The following is a 12046-nucleotide window of genomic DNA, read 5'->3' on the forward strand; positions in this document are numbered from 1 at the left end:
TTTTTCATTTTTTGTCGACTTTATTTCTCAACAGGCAGAAATGCGGAACGACCCCAGTTTTTTCCTCTACACTTCCAGCACTGTCCCTTTCAGAGTTGAGAAGCAACATCTAACTAAGGTATGGAAACCGAAGGCCTCCTTCTCGGTGAACAGGACAGAGGTAGAAAACTTTGGAAAACTCTCTTCAGAGCACTTAAATGAAGATCCAGATAAACAATGCCCTCTTCACAAAAGACCTCATTCCCTAAAAAAGTGTAGAGCTTTCAGAAGTAAAACCCTGGTAGAGCGAAAACATTTTTTGTCACAGCATTTTATGTTACAGATGTTGTTCTTCAACAGCGCATCAAGCAAAGGACTGCAGAGCTGTAGTGCATTGTGAGGAATGTAATAGTGATCGTCACATTTCAGCTCTTCATGCAGGACCAGCACCGTGGATTGTGGCAGATTCTTCTTCACCAGTGGGTGAGCATGGTGGGGAGCAAAGAGAAAATGTATCAGCTGCGACTACCTCCATGTGTACTGAAGTGTGTGGAGGAGGACTCAATGGTAAATCCTGCTCTAAAATCTGCCTAGTAAATGTCTATCCAAAGGGTCATCCCGAGAAGAAAGTAAGAATGTATGTGCTATTGGATGACCAGAGTAACGTGTCGCTGGCTAGATCAGCTTTCTTTGATGTTTTTAAAATCCAAGGTGCTGCTTATCCATACACACTTAAGACGTGCTCTGGAACAGCAGAGGCTGCAGGGAGGAGAGCAAGTGGTTTCATTGTGGAGTCAGCAGATGGAGAAGTTCGTTTATCACTTCCAACCCTCACCGAATGTGACTTAATTCCTAACAACAGGGATGAAATCCCAACTCCAGAAGCTGCACTTAGTCATATCCATCTTCAAGCTGTAGCTGACAAGATTTCGCCTCTTGACCATGATGCCGAGATTCTCTTGTTGCTTGGCAGAGATATCATTCGTGTGCATAAGGTACGAGGCCAGTGCGATGGTCATTCCAATGAACCCTTTGCTCAACGTTTGGACTTAGGATGGGTTATAATTGGTAATGTCTGTCTCAATGGTGTTCATAGACCTACTGTTGGTTCCTATAAAACTAACCTCCTCTGGAACGGGCGTCCCAGTTACCTGACACCATGTGAGAACAGCATCTACATGAAAGTACGGTTGTCAGGTGAGCAAAACAAGTCTCCTGTCAGATCAACACGCACCGATGTGGGCAAATTGATTTTCAGTCAGGCGGAGAATGACTATAAGCTTGCTGCTTCATTTGAGGATGAACTTTTCTTAGAGATCATGAATCAGGAATTCTGTAAAGAGGGTGCAAACAGTTGGGTAGCTCCTCTGCCATTTCGCACACCAAGACAACGCTTACCCAACAACAGACAACATGCTTTGAATCGACTCATGTCACTCAGTCGCACTCTGAAAAAGAACACAGAGATGAAGGATCATTTTATAGATTTCATGGAAAAGATTTTTGAAAACAATCATGCTGAAGTAGCACCTCCCATAGACCGAGATAAGGAATGTTGGTACTTACCAAGCTTTGGAATCTACCACCCTCAAAAACCTGGACAAATTAGAATTGTGTTCGATTCAAGTGCACGGTTCAATGGCGTGTCGTTGAATGATGTTCTCCTTCGAGGTCCAGACCTTAATAATAGCTTGCTTGGAGTACTTATGCGTTTCAGAACTGAGCCAGTTGCGGTGATGACAGACATCAAGCAGATGTTTCATAGTTTTCTTGTGAAAGAGGATCATCGCGACTACCTCCGTTTCTTGTGGTTCTATAACCACCAACTTGATGGTGAGATCATGGAGTATCGCATGAGAGTTCATGTGTTTGGTAACTGCCCATCACCTGCTGTGGCCATTTATGGTCTGAAAAGGACAGCTATGGAGGGGGAAAGAGAGTTTGGAACAGAAGTAAGAAAATTTGTAGAAAGACACTTTTATGTAGACAAATGGCCTCAACTCATTCCCCATAGTAGAGGAAGCTGTCAGTGTGCTGAAAGCAGCTCAAGAGATGTTGGCCCAATCCAATCTTAAGTTGCATAAAATTGCATCCAACAAACTAGAGGTTATGAAAGCCTTTCCTGCAGCTGATCTTGCCAAGGGCTTACAGGACCTTGATGTTGGCCAAGACCTTTACGCTGTGCAAAGAAGCCTAGGCCTAAAATGGGACCTTGTTGCAGATACACTCACATTCCAGGTGGTTGATGTTGAAAAGCCATATACTCGACGTGGTGTGTTATCTACTATAAATAGCCTGTTCGACCCGCTTGGGTTTGCTGCTCCTGTGAGTGTTCAAGGTCGAAAAATTCTAAGAGATCTGACCAGTGACAATTGCGATTGGGATGCACCCCTCCCCGATCACAAATTCGAGGAATGGCAGAAATGGTGTACTTCTCTACAACATCTGAAAGAGGTGAAGATCCCAAGAATATACACATCAATTCCTTATTCACAAGCTCATGAAAAAGAAGTTTGTATATTCTGTGATGCATCAACTAAAGCCATTGCCGCTGTTGGCTACGTAAAGGTTACAGACTCTCATGGATGGACTGAGATTGGGTTCATCTTTGGTAAAACAAAACTGGCGCCGAAACCTGACCTAACCATTCCCAGGCTTGAACAATGCGCTGCTGTTCTCGCAGTAGAAATAGCAGAAGTGATCACTGAAGAGCTAGACCTGGAACTGAAGAACATGAAATTCTATACCGACAGCAAGTTGGTTCTTGGTTATATATTCAATGAATCAAAACGCTTCTTTGTGTATGTTAATAACCGAGTACAACGAATTAGACGTTCAACTCAGAAACATCAGTGGTTCTATGTTCAAACTGATCTTAACCCAGCTGACTGTGGGACAAGAGTCGTTTCAGCAAACCAGCTTACTGTCTCTGCATGGCTTACTGGTCCAAAATTCCTGTCACATACCCAAACCTGCCAACCAGTTGTGGAGGCCTTTGAACTCATCCATCCTGAATCTGATGCAGAATTGCGACCTGAGGTAACGACTTGTGTAACAAACCTTTCTCCACGTCTTGGAAGTGCATGTTTTGAAAGGTTTTCAAGCTGGACTTCAGCCTCTAGAGCTGTAGCACGACTCTCACATATAGCTCATTCCTTCTCAAAAGAAGGCAAACAGGATTCCTGCCATGGCTGGCATATGTGTGAGGAACCTTTGAGTGCAGTCCAATTGGATGAGGCAAAGACTAAAATCATTCTTGCTGTTCAAATTGAGACCTATTCAGAGGAAATGCAGAGCATCAAAAAGGGGAAACCTATTAAGAAACGAAGTCCCCTTGTCAAACTTTGTCCATTTGTTGATGCTCAAGGTATACTTTGAGTTGGAGGAAGATTGTCGAAAGCACAATTGCCATCAAATGAGGCTCATCCAATTATAATTCCAGGTAGACACCATGTTACTTCTCTACTCATTAGACACTACCACGAAAGAGTTTGCCACCAAGGCCGCCATTTCACTGAAGGAGCAGTTGGGCAGCTGGATTCTGGATTGTTGCCGGCAAGAGACGTATCAGCAGTCTAATACACAGATGTGTAACATGTCGTAAGTTACGGGGAAGGTCTGAAGAGCAGAAAATGGCAGACCTACCAGTTGATCGCTTGAGCACCGATCCTCCATTCACCTTTGTAGGTCTAGATGTGTTCGGTCCATGGTCTGTCACTGCAAGAAGAACACGTGGAGGACAAAGTAATAGTAAGCGCTGGGCAGTCATCTTCACGTGTATGAGTACACGAGCTATTCACATTGAAATTATTGAATCACTTGACGCATCTAGTTTGATCAATGCCCTTAGACGATTCTTTGCAATCAGAGGACCTGTGAAACAACTGAGGTCTGATTGTGGGACAAACTTCATAGGGGCCAGCAAAGATCTGCAGGTTGGTTCTACGCATGCCAACAAACCTGTAGAAAGCTACCTCTCAGAGCAAGGTTGTACTTGGTTGTTCAATCCGCCACATTCCTCACACATGGGAGGTAGTTGGGAGAGAATGATTGGAGTATCTCGTCGAATTCTTGATGCCATGCTTCTCAAACTCGGATCTGCCAAACTTACACATGAAGTTTTAACAACTTTTATGGCCGAAGTTACTGCCATAGTAAACTCAAGACCATTAACTTCTGTGTCTTCCGATCCAGAACAACCTCTTATTCTTACTCCTGCTATGCTCCTTACACAAAAGATTGGAGCACATTCTGTACCTCCAGGGCAGTTTGATGATAGCAATCTCTATAAACGGCAGTGGAGACAAGTCCAGCATCTGGCCAACGGATTCTGGAAAAGGTGGAGAAGTGAGTATATCTGTGGTCTCCAGAAAAGACAAAAGTGGACAGATGAGAAAACAGATGTGCAAGAAGGAGATATGGTCTTGCTAAGGGATGTTCTAGCCAAAAGACACGACTGGCCTATTGGCTTAATCACTAAAACTTTTCCAAGTGATGACGGGAAAGTAAGGAAGGTCGAAGTGAAAATTGTCAGAGAAGGTGTCTCTAAGCTGTTTTTGCGACCAATATCTGAAATCATTATTCTCTTGAGTAAGGACAGTAAAGGACTCTGTGGTTAGTTCTATAGAATGGACACTAAAGGTTTATTTGCTTGTAGGGTTTGACATCTTAAAGATGCCAGGTGGGGAGTGTGCTGTTCTCTGCTGCAGTTTGCAATTTAGCGCCCCCTAGAGGTAATGTCACACTATTTAAGTAGAGCATGTGCTGTTCAGCCATTTTGTTGTCGGGCATTTGAGAGAGCACACAGATGATTTCCATCTCCATTCACACTTTACTCTTGAAAAGGCATTGTCTGTAAGTGTTTTTTAAAATCAATGTTATGAAAGTTTTTTGGTGTTTGTCATATATTGTGGTGTTGTATTTGAAGATGTTAGATGGGTGTACAAATTGGACTATTGGAATGTTGTCTATGCTATTATGTATGCTACGCCATCTATATTTAAAAATGTATGTTTTAGAAGATGTTTATGCTCATTGAAGTGTCTTGTAAGTTAATGTATTTCTATTGTTGTTTTTTGCAGTTTTACACCGCTTCCATTAAATGCACTTCAAGTCAACTCTGTCTTGGGTACTTTGTGGAGGAGTGTTAAGCTTGCTGCATAGCTATGTATCGGTACACATAGTGAGGACAATAAACACACACACACACGCACACACACACACACACCAGCTTACTGGTGGAGAGGAGACAGTGATGAAGCTGATCAGTATATGGGGATGACTAGGAGGCCATGATGACAGAGGCCAAGGGGCACATTTAGCCAGGATGCCGGGGTTACACCCCTACTCTTTTTCAAAGGACATCCTGGGATTTTTAATGACCACAGAGAGTCAGAAAAATCAGTAAGATTTTTACTTACATAAAATGATATACTGTAAATATAAATATCTGCAAATAATATGTAAGATGTAAGATGATATTTAAATGCTTAATTTTATGATTTAAGCTCTGTAGTTTTAAAACATATAATGCAATTCAATACAGTGATTATTGAGAGATGAACAAATAAACCTTCCTCAAAAGCCTGATGATTATATTTGATCATATTTTTTTAATAAATTATGTTTGGATAATCAGGTAAACCAAAGTAGCTTCAGTCGAGTAAGTGTTCATCTTGAAATATTTCTAACAATATCAAAGTTACTCTAATGTTTACTTGATAAATATCAGTGCAGATTTCACAGCAGAAAGACACGAACTGAAGAAGAACGTTAGTACAATTATACTAAAAGACTTTTACTTGATAAAACAGTCTGTATGATGGTAGACTATAGAACTACTGGAGTAGATTGTGACATGTTTATCAGATCATTTAGAGGCCTTGGAAATGTCTATATCAAATGTGTAGAGTAGGCATTATAGGGTTAACCTGAACTGAATAAAAATATTTTAGGATAGTATTTTACGAAAAACGTATTTTTTACGTATTATCAACTGGCCAGAATTTTGAGATCGCAATATAGACGTGAATGACTATAATGCGTTAAGAGCTTGCTCAAGTAGGCCTACTGGGGATTTAGTACGATTTTAAAATGTATACATGTTTAATAGGGAGCCAATGCAGTGTTGACAGAACCGGGCTAATATGGTCATACTTCCTGGTTCTGGTAAGAACTGCTGCGTTACCTCATGTAGGCTAAACCTCGCTCCAGACCAAGACGCTATCAGTCCGCTTCAGATGTGTGTGTGTCAGATCAGTAACTAGTTGGCATGTCTGTTCTTCCTATGTGGAGTAGCGTATCAAATTAATAAGTATAAACCCTTTAGTTTAAATGTGATCATGTGAATAGCTTTTATATACAGTAGTTCTGTTTTGTTTGTTTTATGTTTGTTCTAAGATTAGACATGAGTTTTTTTTCCTCAATGGAATTCCTAACTTGTAATATTCTAAACATTCGGATGCAATAAATCCATTATTCTATGCGTTTGTCTTGTATACTAAAGTTTGTCAATCATCATTAGAGCGCCACCCTCAGGCTGAATAACGCAACTTTCTGCCAAAAGTGTGTCTGATGTGTTCAGCGATTAGGATATAAAGCTAACAAAATGTTTATCATTGTCACCGTGTGGGTTTTGTCTTGTCTCTCTCGTGATTCCCTGTTTGTCATGTGATCCTGCCATGTGTCTTGTCATTTGTTAATTGTTTGCTCATTATCCACAGGTGTTCCTTGTCTTGTAATTAGTCAGTGTATTTAAGCCCTCATGTTTGCCTTGTGTCTTTGTCGGTGATTGAATGTTTCTTGTCCAGGTTGCCTATCGTTGTTCTTTTTTCCATTTCTGTTTCATGCCTTGCCATGCTTTTGTTTTGTGTTTGATTAGTGTTTTTATTAAAGTTGCGTTTGGGTTCTCACCAGCTCGCCTCCAGTGAATTGATTCATGACAATCATAATCTAGTGCTAAATTTATCTAAACCTAAATTTATGACCAGGAGCCGCTACTGTTTTCAAGGACTTTAAGTTTGTCTTTATTATTTCCTGTTTCTTTTTTTATGGTTACAAAGTATGTTTCCCTTTCGAGGGAACTCAACGCCGGATCAGCTGACACAATGGGGACGTGTCCCGCAGGACCAGGGGTGCTTCTCAATATCTCTCCTCGTCTCCTCGCTGGAGGAGGAGTCGAGGATCGAGGAGTCGAGGATCGAGGAGTCGAGGATCGAGGAGTCGAGGATCGAGGAGTCGAGGATCGAGGAGTCGAGGATCGAGGAGTCGAGGATCGAGGAGTCGAGGATCGAGGAGTGAGGATCGAGGAGTGAGGATCGAGGAGTGAGGATCGAGGAGTGAGGATCGAGGAGTGAGGATCGAGGAGTGAGGATCGAGGAGTGAGGATCGAGGAGTGAGGATCGAGGAGTGAGGATCGAGGAGTGAGGATCGGAGGAGTGAGGAGGCGAGGATCGATGAGTGAGGAGTGAGGAACGAGGAGTGAGGAGTGAGGATCGAGGAGTGAGGATCGATGAGTGAGGATCAATGAGTGAGGATCGAGGAGTGAGGATCGAGGAGTGAGGATCAATAGGTGAGGATCGAGGAGTGAGGATCGAGGAGTGAGGATCGAGGAGTGAGGATCGAGGAGTGAGGATCAAGGAGTGAGGATCAAGGAGTGAGGATCAAGGAGTGAGGATCAAGGAGTGAGGATCAAGGAGTGAGGAGTGAGGAGCGAGGAGCGAGGAGTGAGGATCAAAGAGTGAGTATCGAGGAGTGAGTATCGAGGAGTGAGTATCGATAGGTGAGGATCGAGGAGTGAGGATCGAGGAGTGAGGATCGAGGAGTGAGGAGTGAGGATCGAGGAGTGAGGATCAATGAGTGAGGAGTGAGGATCGAGGATCGAGGAGTGAGGATCGAGGAGTGAGGATCGAGGATCGAGGAGTGAGGATCGAGGAGTGAGGATCAATGAGTGAGGAGTGAGGATCGAGGATCGAGGAGTGAGGATCGAGGAGTGAGGATCGAGGATCGAGGAGTGAGGATCGAGGAGTGAGGAGCGAGGAGCGAGGATCGAGGAGCGAGGATCGAGGATCAAGGAGTGAGGATCGAGGAGCGAGGATCGAGGAGTGAGGGTCGAGGAGTGAGGATCGAGGAGTGAGGATCGAGGAGTGAAGATCGAGGAGTGAGGAGGTGTGGAGTGAGGAGCTTCTAGAGGAGTCATGAGCGAGGATACATGGGTGTATTCTATGCAGAAGTGTTTTATCAACTTGTGTTTATTCAACGTGACGCAAGTTTAAATTCTCCTCCCCCTTCACATCTGTCACAATAATTTTAATTTATACTTTACCTTTGCAGTTTATATAAACCACACATCCCACATATTTCAACAGGGTATCTTGCTTTATTATTATTTATTACGAATTTTTTAAATAACCAAACTTTAACAACACAAGGGCAGATCCTTTGAGCGCTGCTGATGACGCTGTGAAGTGACGCTCCAGTGATCAAGTATCCCAATGTATAAATAAGCTTTTCTTTGATTCCTCCTTCCTACTTTTCTTCCCTTGCATCAGGGGTGCAGCTGAGACACGAGGGAAGGAAACGAGGGAAGGAAACGAGGATGCACAATTAAGAAATGAGAAGCACCCCTGGTGTCTGAGGCACAAGTAACCAACTAGCCAATCATGGAGGAGACAGTGATGACATCACAGGGTGCTCCCCCGCATATAAGAAGGGCACCTGAAAACATGTCATCAGTTTCAATGTCTTCAGGAAGCCGCTTGTCTTTGTGCTGTGTGCTGTGTGTTTCATAACGCTTGGCGATGGTCACGATATGTGTGTTATCTGTTTAGGAGTGGAACATGCACATTCAGGGCAGCGCAGTTTACAGCCACGGGGATCTCAGACGGAGCTGCTTGAGGAGCAAGTTATCTTTCCCCGGAGACATCCTCATCAATCTAAGCCATGTCAGATGATATAGAGGTTGGTGGGCAAAGCGTATTCGGAGGGCTGGTCAGACTGGTGGAGCTTTGCATACTATGTCAGTATTACAAGCCTACAAGCCAAGGCAGACCTGCTTAAGGACCTGGATCAGGGGGAGGGACTATCCGTTGAGGCGGTCTCCGAACTGCGCATGGTCACGGATTTAGCTCTTTGCGCTACCAAGCAGGCGTCTAGTTACCTTGGACGATTTATGGCTGCTCTGGTGACAGCGGAGAGGCATCTGTGGCTTTATTTGTCAGGCATCAAGGAGGATGATAAAGTGATCCTCTTGGCTGCCCTTGTCTTGCCCTCTGGACTGTTCGGCTCTGCCATTGAGACAGTGGTGAACAGGTTAAGAGAGGCGCGGGCACAGTCGGCCACCTTTGGGAAGTTTATTCCTTGCCAAGTGCAGGCTCCTCCTAGACCGTCTGAGCCCTCCGCAGGGACGAGTTCCTTGAGAGAAGAGCGTAGGGCGAGTGTGGCTCCCTGTGCACCGCCTCTGGAGGGGTGGGCGGTGGCGCCGTCATAGGAGTGAGACGCACTCAGATTAAAAGGTTTTTAATATGTCAGAAAGAGAGGAGTATTTTTTTAGTGGGGCTGCTATTCAAGCTTTGCCCCGTTCTGCGTTCTTTTCTTCTTCTCATTCCTTTCTGGCATCCCTTTTTATTCCCCCTATTTCCTTATTAATCTCCTCCTTCCCCCTCCGAGGAGGGCGTTGGGTATAGTATGTTGTTTTTAGTGGAAGGTAAAACAATGGCTTGTTTAAAGGGGAATAATCTCCTCCCTCCCCCTCTGAGGAGAGAGCTGAGGTGCAGAGAATTGTTATTAGAGGAAAATAATAATAATGATAATAAAAGGAATGGCTGGCATCAGGTCAAGCTGCTGCTGTGTCTTTGGCTCCCTGATCAAATATGCAGAAGTAGAGTGGACAGATGCTTAAGATGATCGGCTCTGATAATTATATTTTCGTCTCTGTCACCTTCCCCAGGTATCTAGGTATTAACTGAGGTTACGATCCTTCCCATTGCCACGATGTGCAGGGTGTTTCCACTTGCTGGCTCACTTTTTAAGCTTCAGTGCCTAAGGTTCTAGATTATTTTTAGTCTCCAGGCCGGCACTGGTCAGCATGGTGTAGTTGGTATTGACATCCCTATTGTGTCAGCTGTCGCGGCGTTGAGTTCCCTCGAAAGGGAACGTCTCAGGTTACACATGTAACTATGGTTCCCTGAGAGAGGAACGAGATGCTGCGGCCCATTCCCTTGCTTCGGGCGTGCCTGTGCGTCTTTCTTCAGACATTTGAAGCTGATGAAGTCTTTCAGGTGCACTTTTATACGCTGTGGAGCACCGAGACATCATCACTGCGTCCACCATGATTGGCTAGTTGGTACATGTCCCTCAGACACCGGACGGGACACATCCTCATTGCGTCAGCTGATGCAGCGTCTCGTTCGTCTCTCAGGGAGCCATGGTTAGATGCATAACCTGAGACGTTTAATTGTTTGTCATGGTGATTTGTTGGTACATGTCCCTCAGACATCGGACGGGACACATCCTCATTGCGTCAGCTGATGCAGCGTCTCGTTCGTCTCTCAGGGAGCCATGGTTAGATGCATAACCTGAGACGTTTAATTGTTTGTCATGGTGATTTATTGGTTCATTGATTATCTCACACTTGTTTTGTGTTCAGTTTATTATCTTGTGTATATATTGATCATAGCTCTTTGACTTCTTTGTCTAGTGTAGTTTGTGCCTTGCACACTATTTCGTTTACTTCCTTGAATGTGGATGACTCGCTTTTGTTCATAAAAGTTTATGCTGCAATTGGTTCCACTACGCTTACCTCATCATTTTCTTTATCATTACATGACAATCCTACTGAATAATCTGAAATTCCTTCATATTTTCACTATAGGGGCTCAATAGCAATGCAGAGTTTTTACTTTCCCAGAGATGCATTTTTAATTGTACACTGCAAAAACAAAAAGCTGCTGCATGTGCAAATGATTGTGTAAAAGAAGTGTGAGAGATTCATGTATGCGTTTGTGTGTGAATGTCACGTGTGTGGGCTGTGCTGAGTCAGAGTTCTGTTCCCTGACCGTGACTGAGGTCAGAGCGCTCCAACTTCAGCATGACGCCGCCCATCTGTACACACACACCTGTGTACCCGTGTCATGACACATGCAAACACAAGCACATGTCTTTGTGGGCACTTTCCATCGACTTCTATTATTTTTGTCTCTCAAACACACACACAATCCGCTTTACCCAAATGCCATGTGCATGTACAGATATGCACATTTGATATGCACAGTTCTTGTGTTCCTCCCACTGATTTTCTCAGTGGACCTTATGAAATATCACATGACAAACACTGAATATCATATACACACACAAGAGCACACACTTTCATCCGTACCCACAAGCTCACTCATCGCTGCATATCAAAGGTTAGGGCAAGGGACCATGGAGGGAGGGACATACAGCCTGCAGAAACATACTGTACACACAGTAGTAGGCCACTCCTCGTCATAAGTGCCCTTTGTTGTTAGTGTGCTTTGCAGAGACAACACTGCCGAGCCTGAGGCTACATACATACACAATTCTCTTAGCCCACCAGTTCAGTCATCACTGAACATTTTCAGCGCTACAGGGGGCCGTGGGGGAAGACACACACACACACACACACAAACACATGAGGCAAAATCAGACAGATGACCGCACTCCCCCTCAACACTTGGGGCAGTGACACACACTTTAAAGAGCAACAGACGGGTTTGGGGAGAGTGTGTACATGTTTATATGTCCATGTCAGTTCATATGTGTGCCCTTTGACAGCTGCCAACCTGTACTGAGCAACTCAGAGTGTTTTGTCCTACTTCCATGAACATGTTTTTCAACTTTGTACATGCGATCCTTCTTACAGAGGTTGACAACCAGAAAACCTTTAATATAAATCTCCCAATGTATGGCATGTACCTTTTAAAAAAAACCCACAATTTTAGGTCTCAAAAACTGAAGTGTGTAATTTCTGTACTAATTTAAAAAATGTTTTCTGCAAAAGAGCACTGCAGGGATGATGCACATTAGTTTTGTAGGCAGGAGGTTAAAG

Source organism: Siphateles boraxobius, unplaced genomic scaffold (genome assembly GCF_051911475.1).
Source record: "Siphateles boraxobius isolate OS27281-9 unplaced genomic scaffold, OSU_SipBor_1 207, whole genome shotgun sequence".
NCBI lineage: Eukaryota > Metazoa > Chordata > Actinopteri > Cypriniformes > Leuciscidae > Siphateles > Siphateles boraxobius.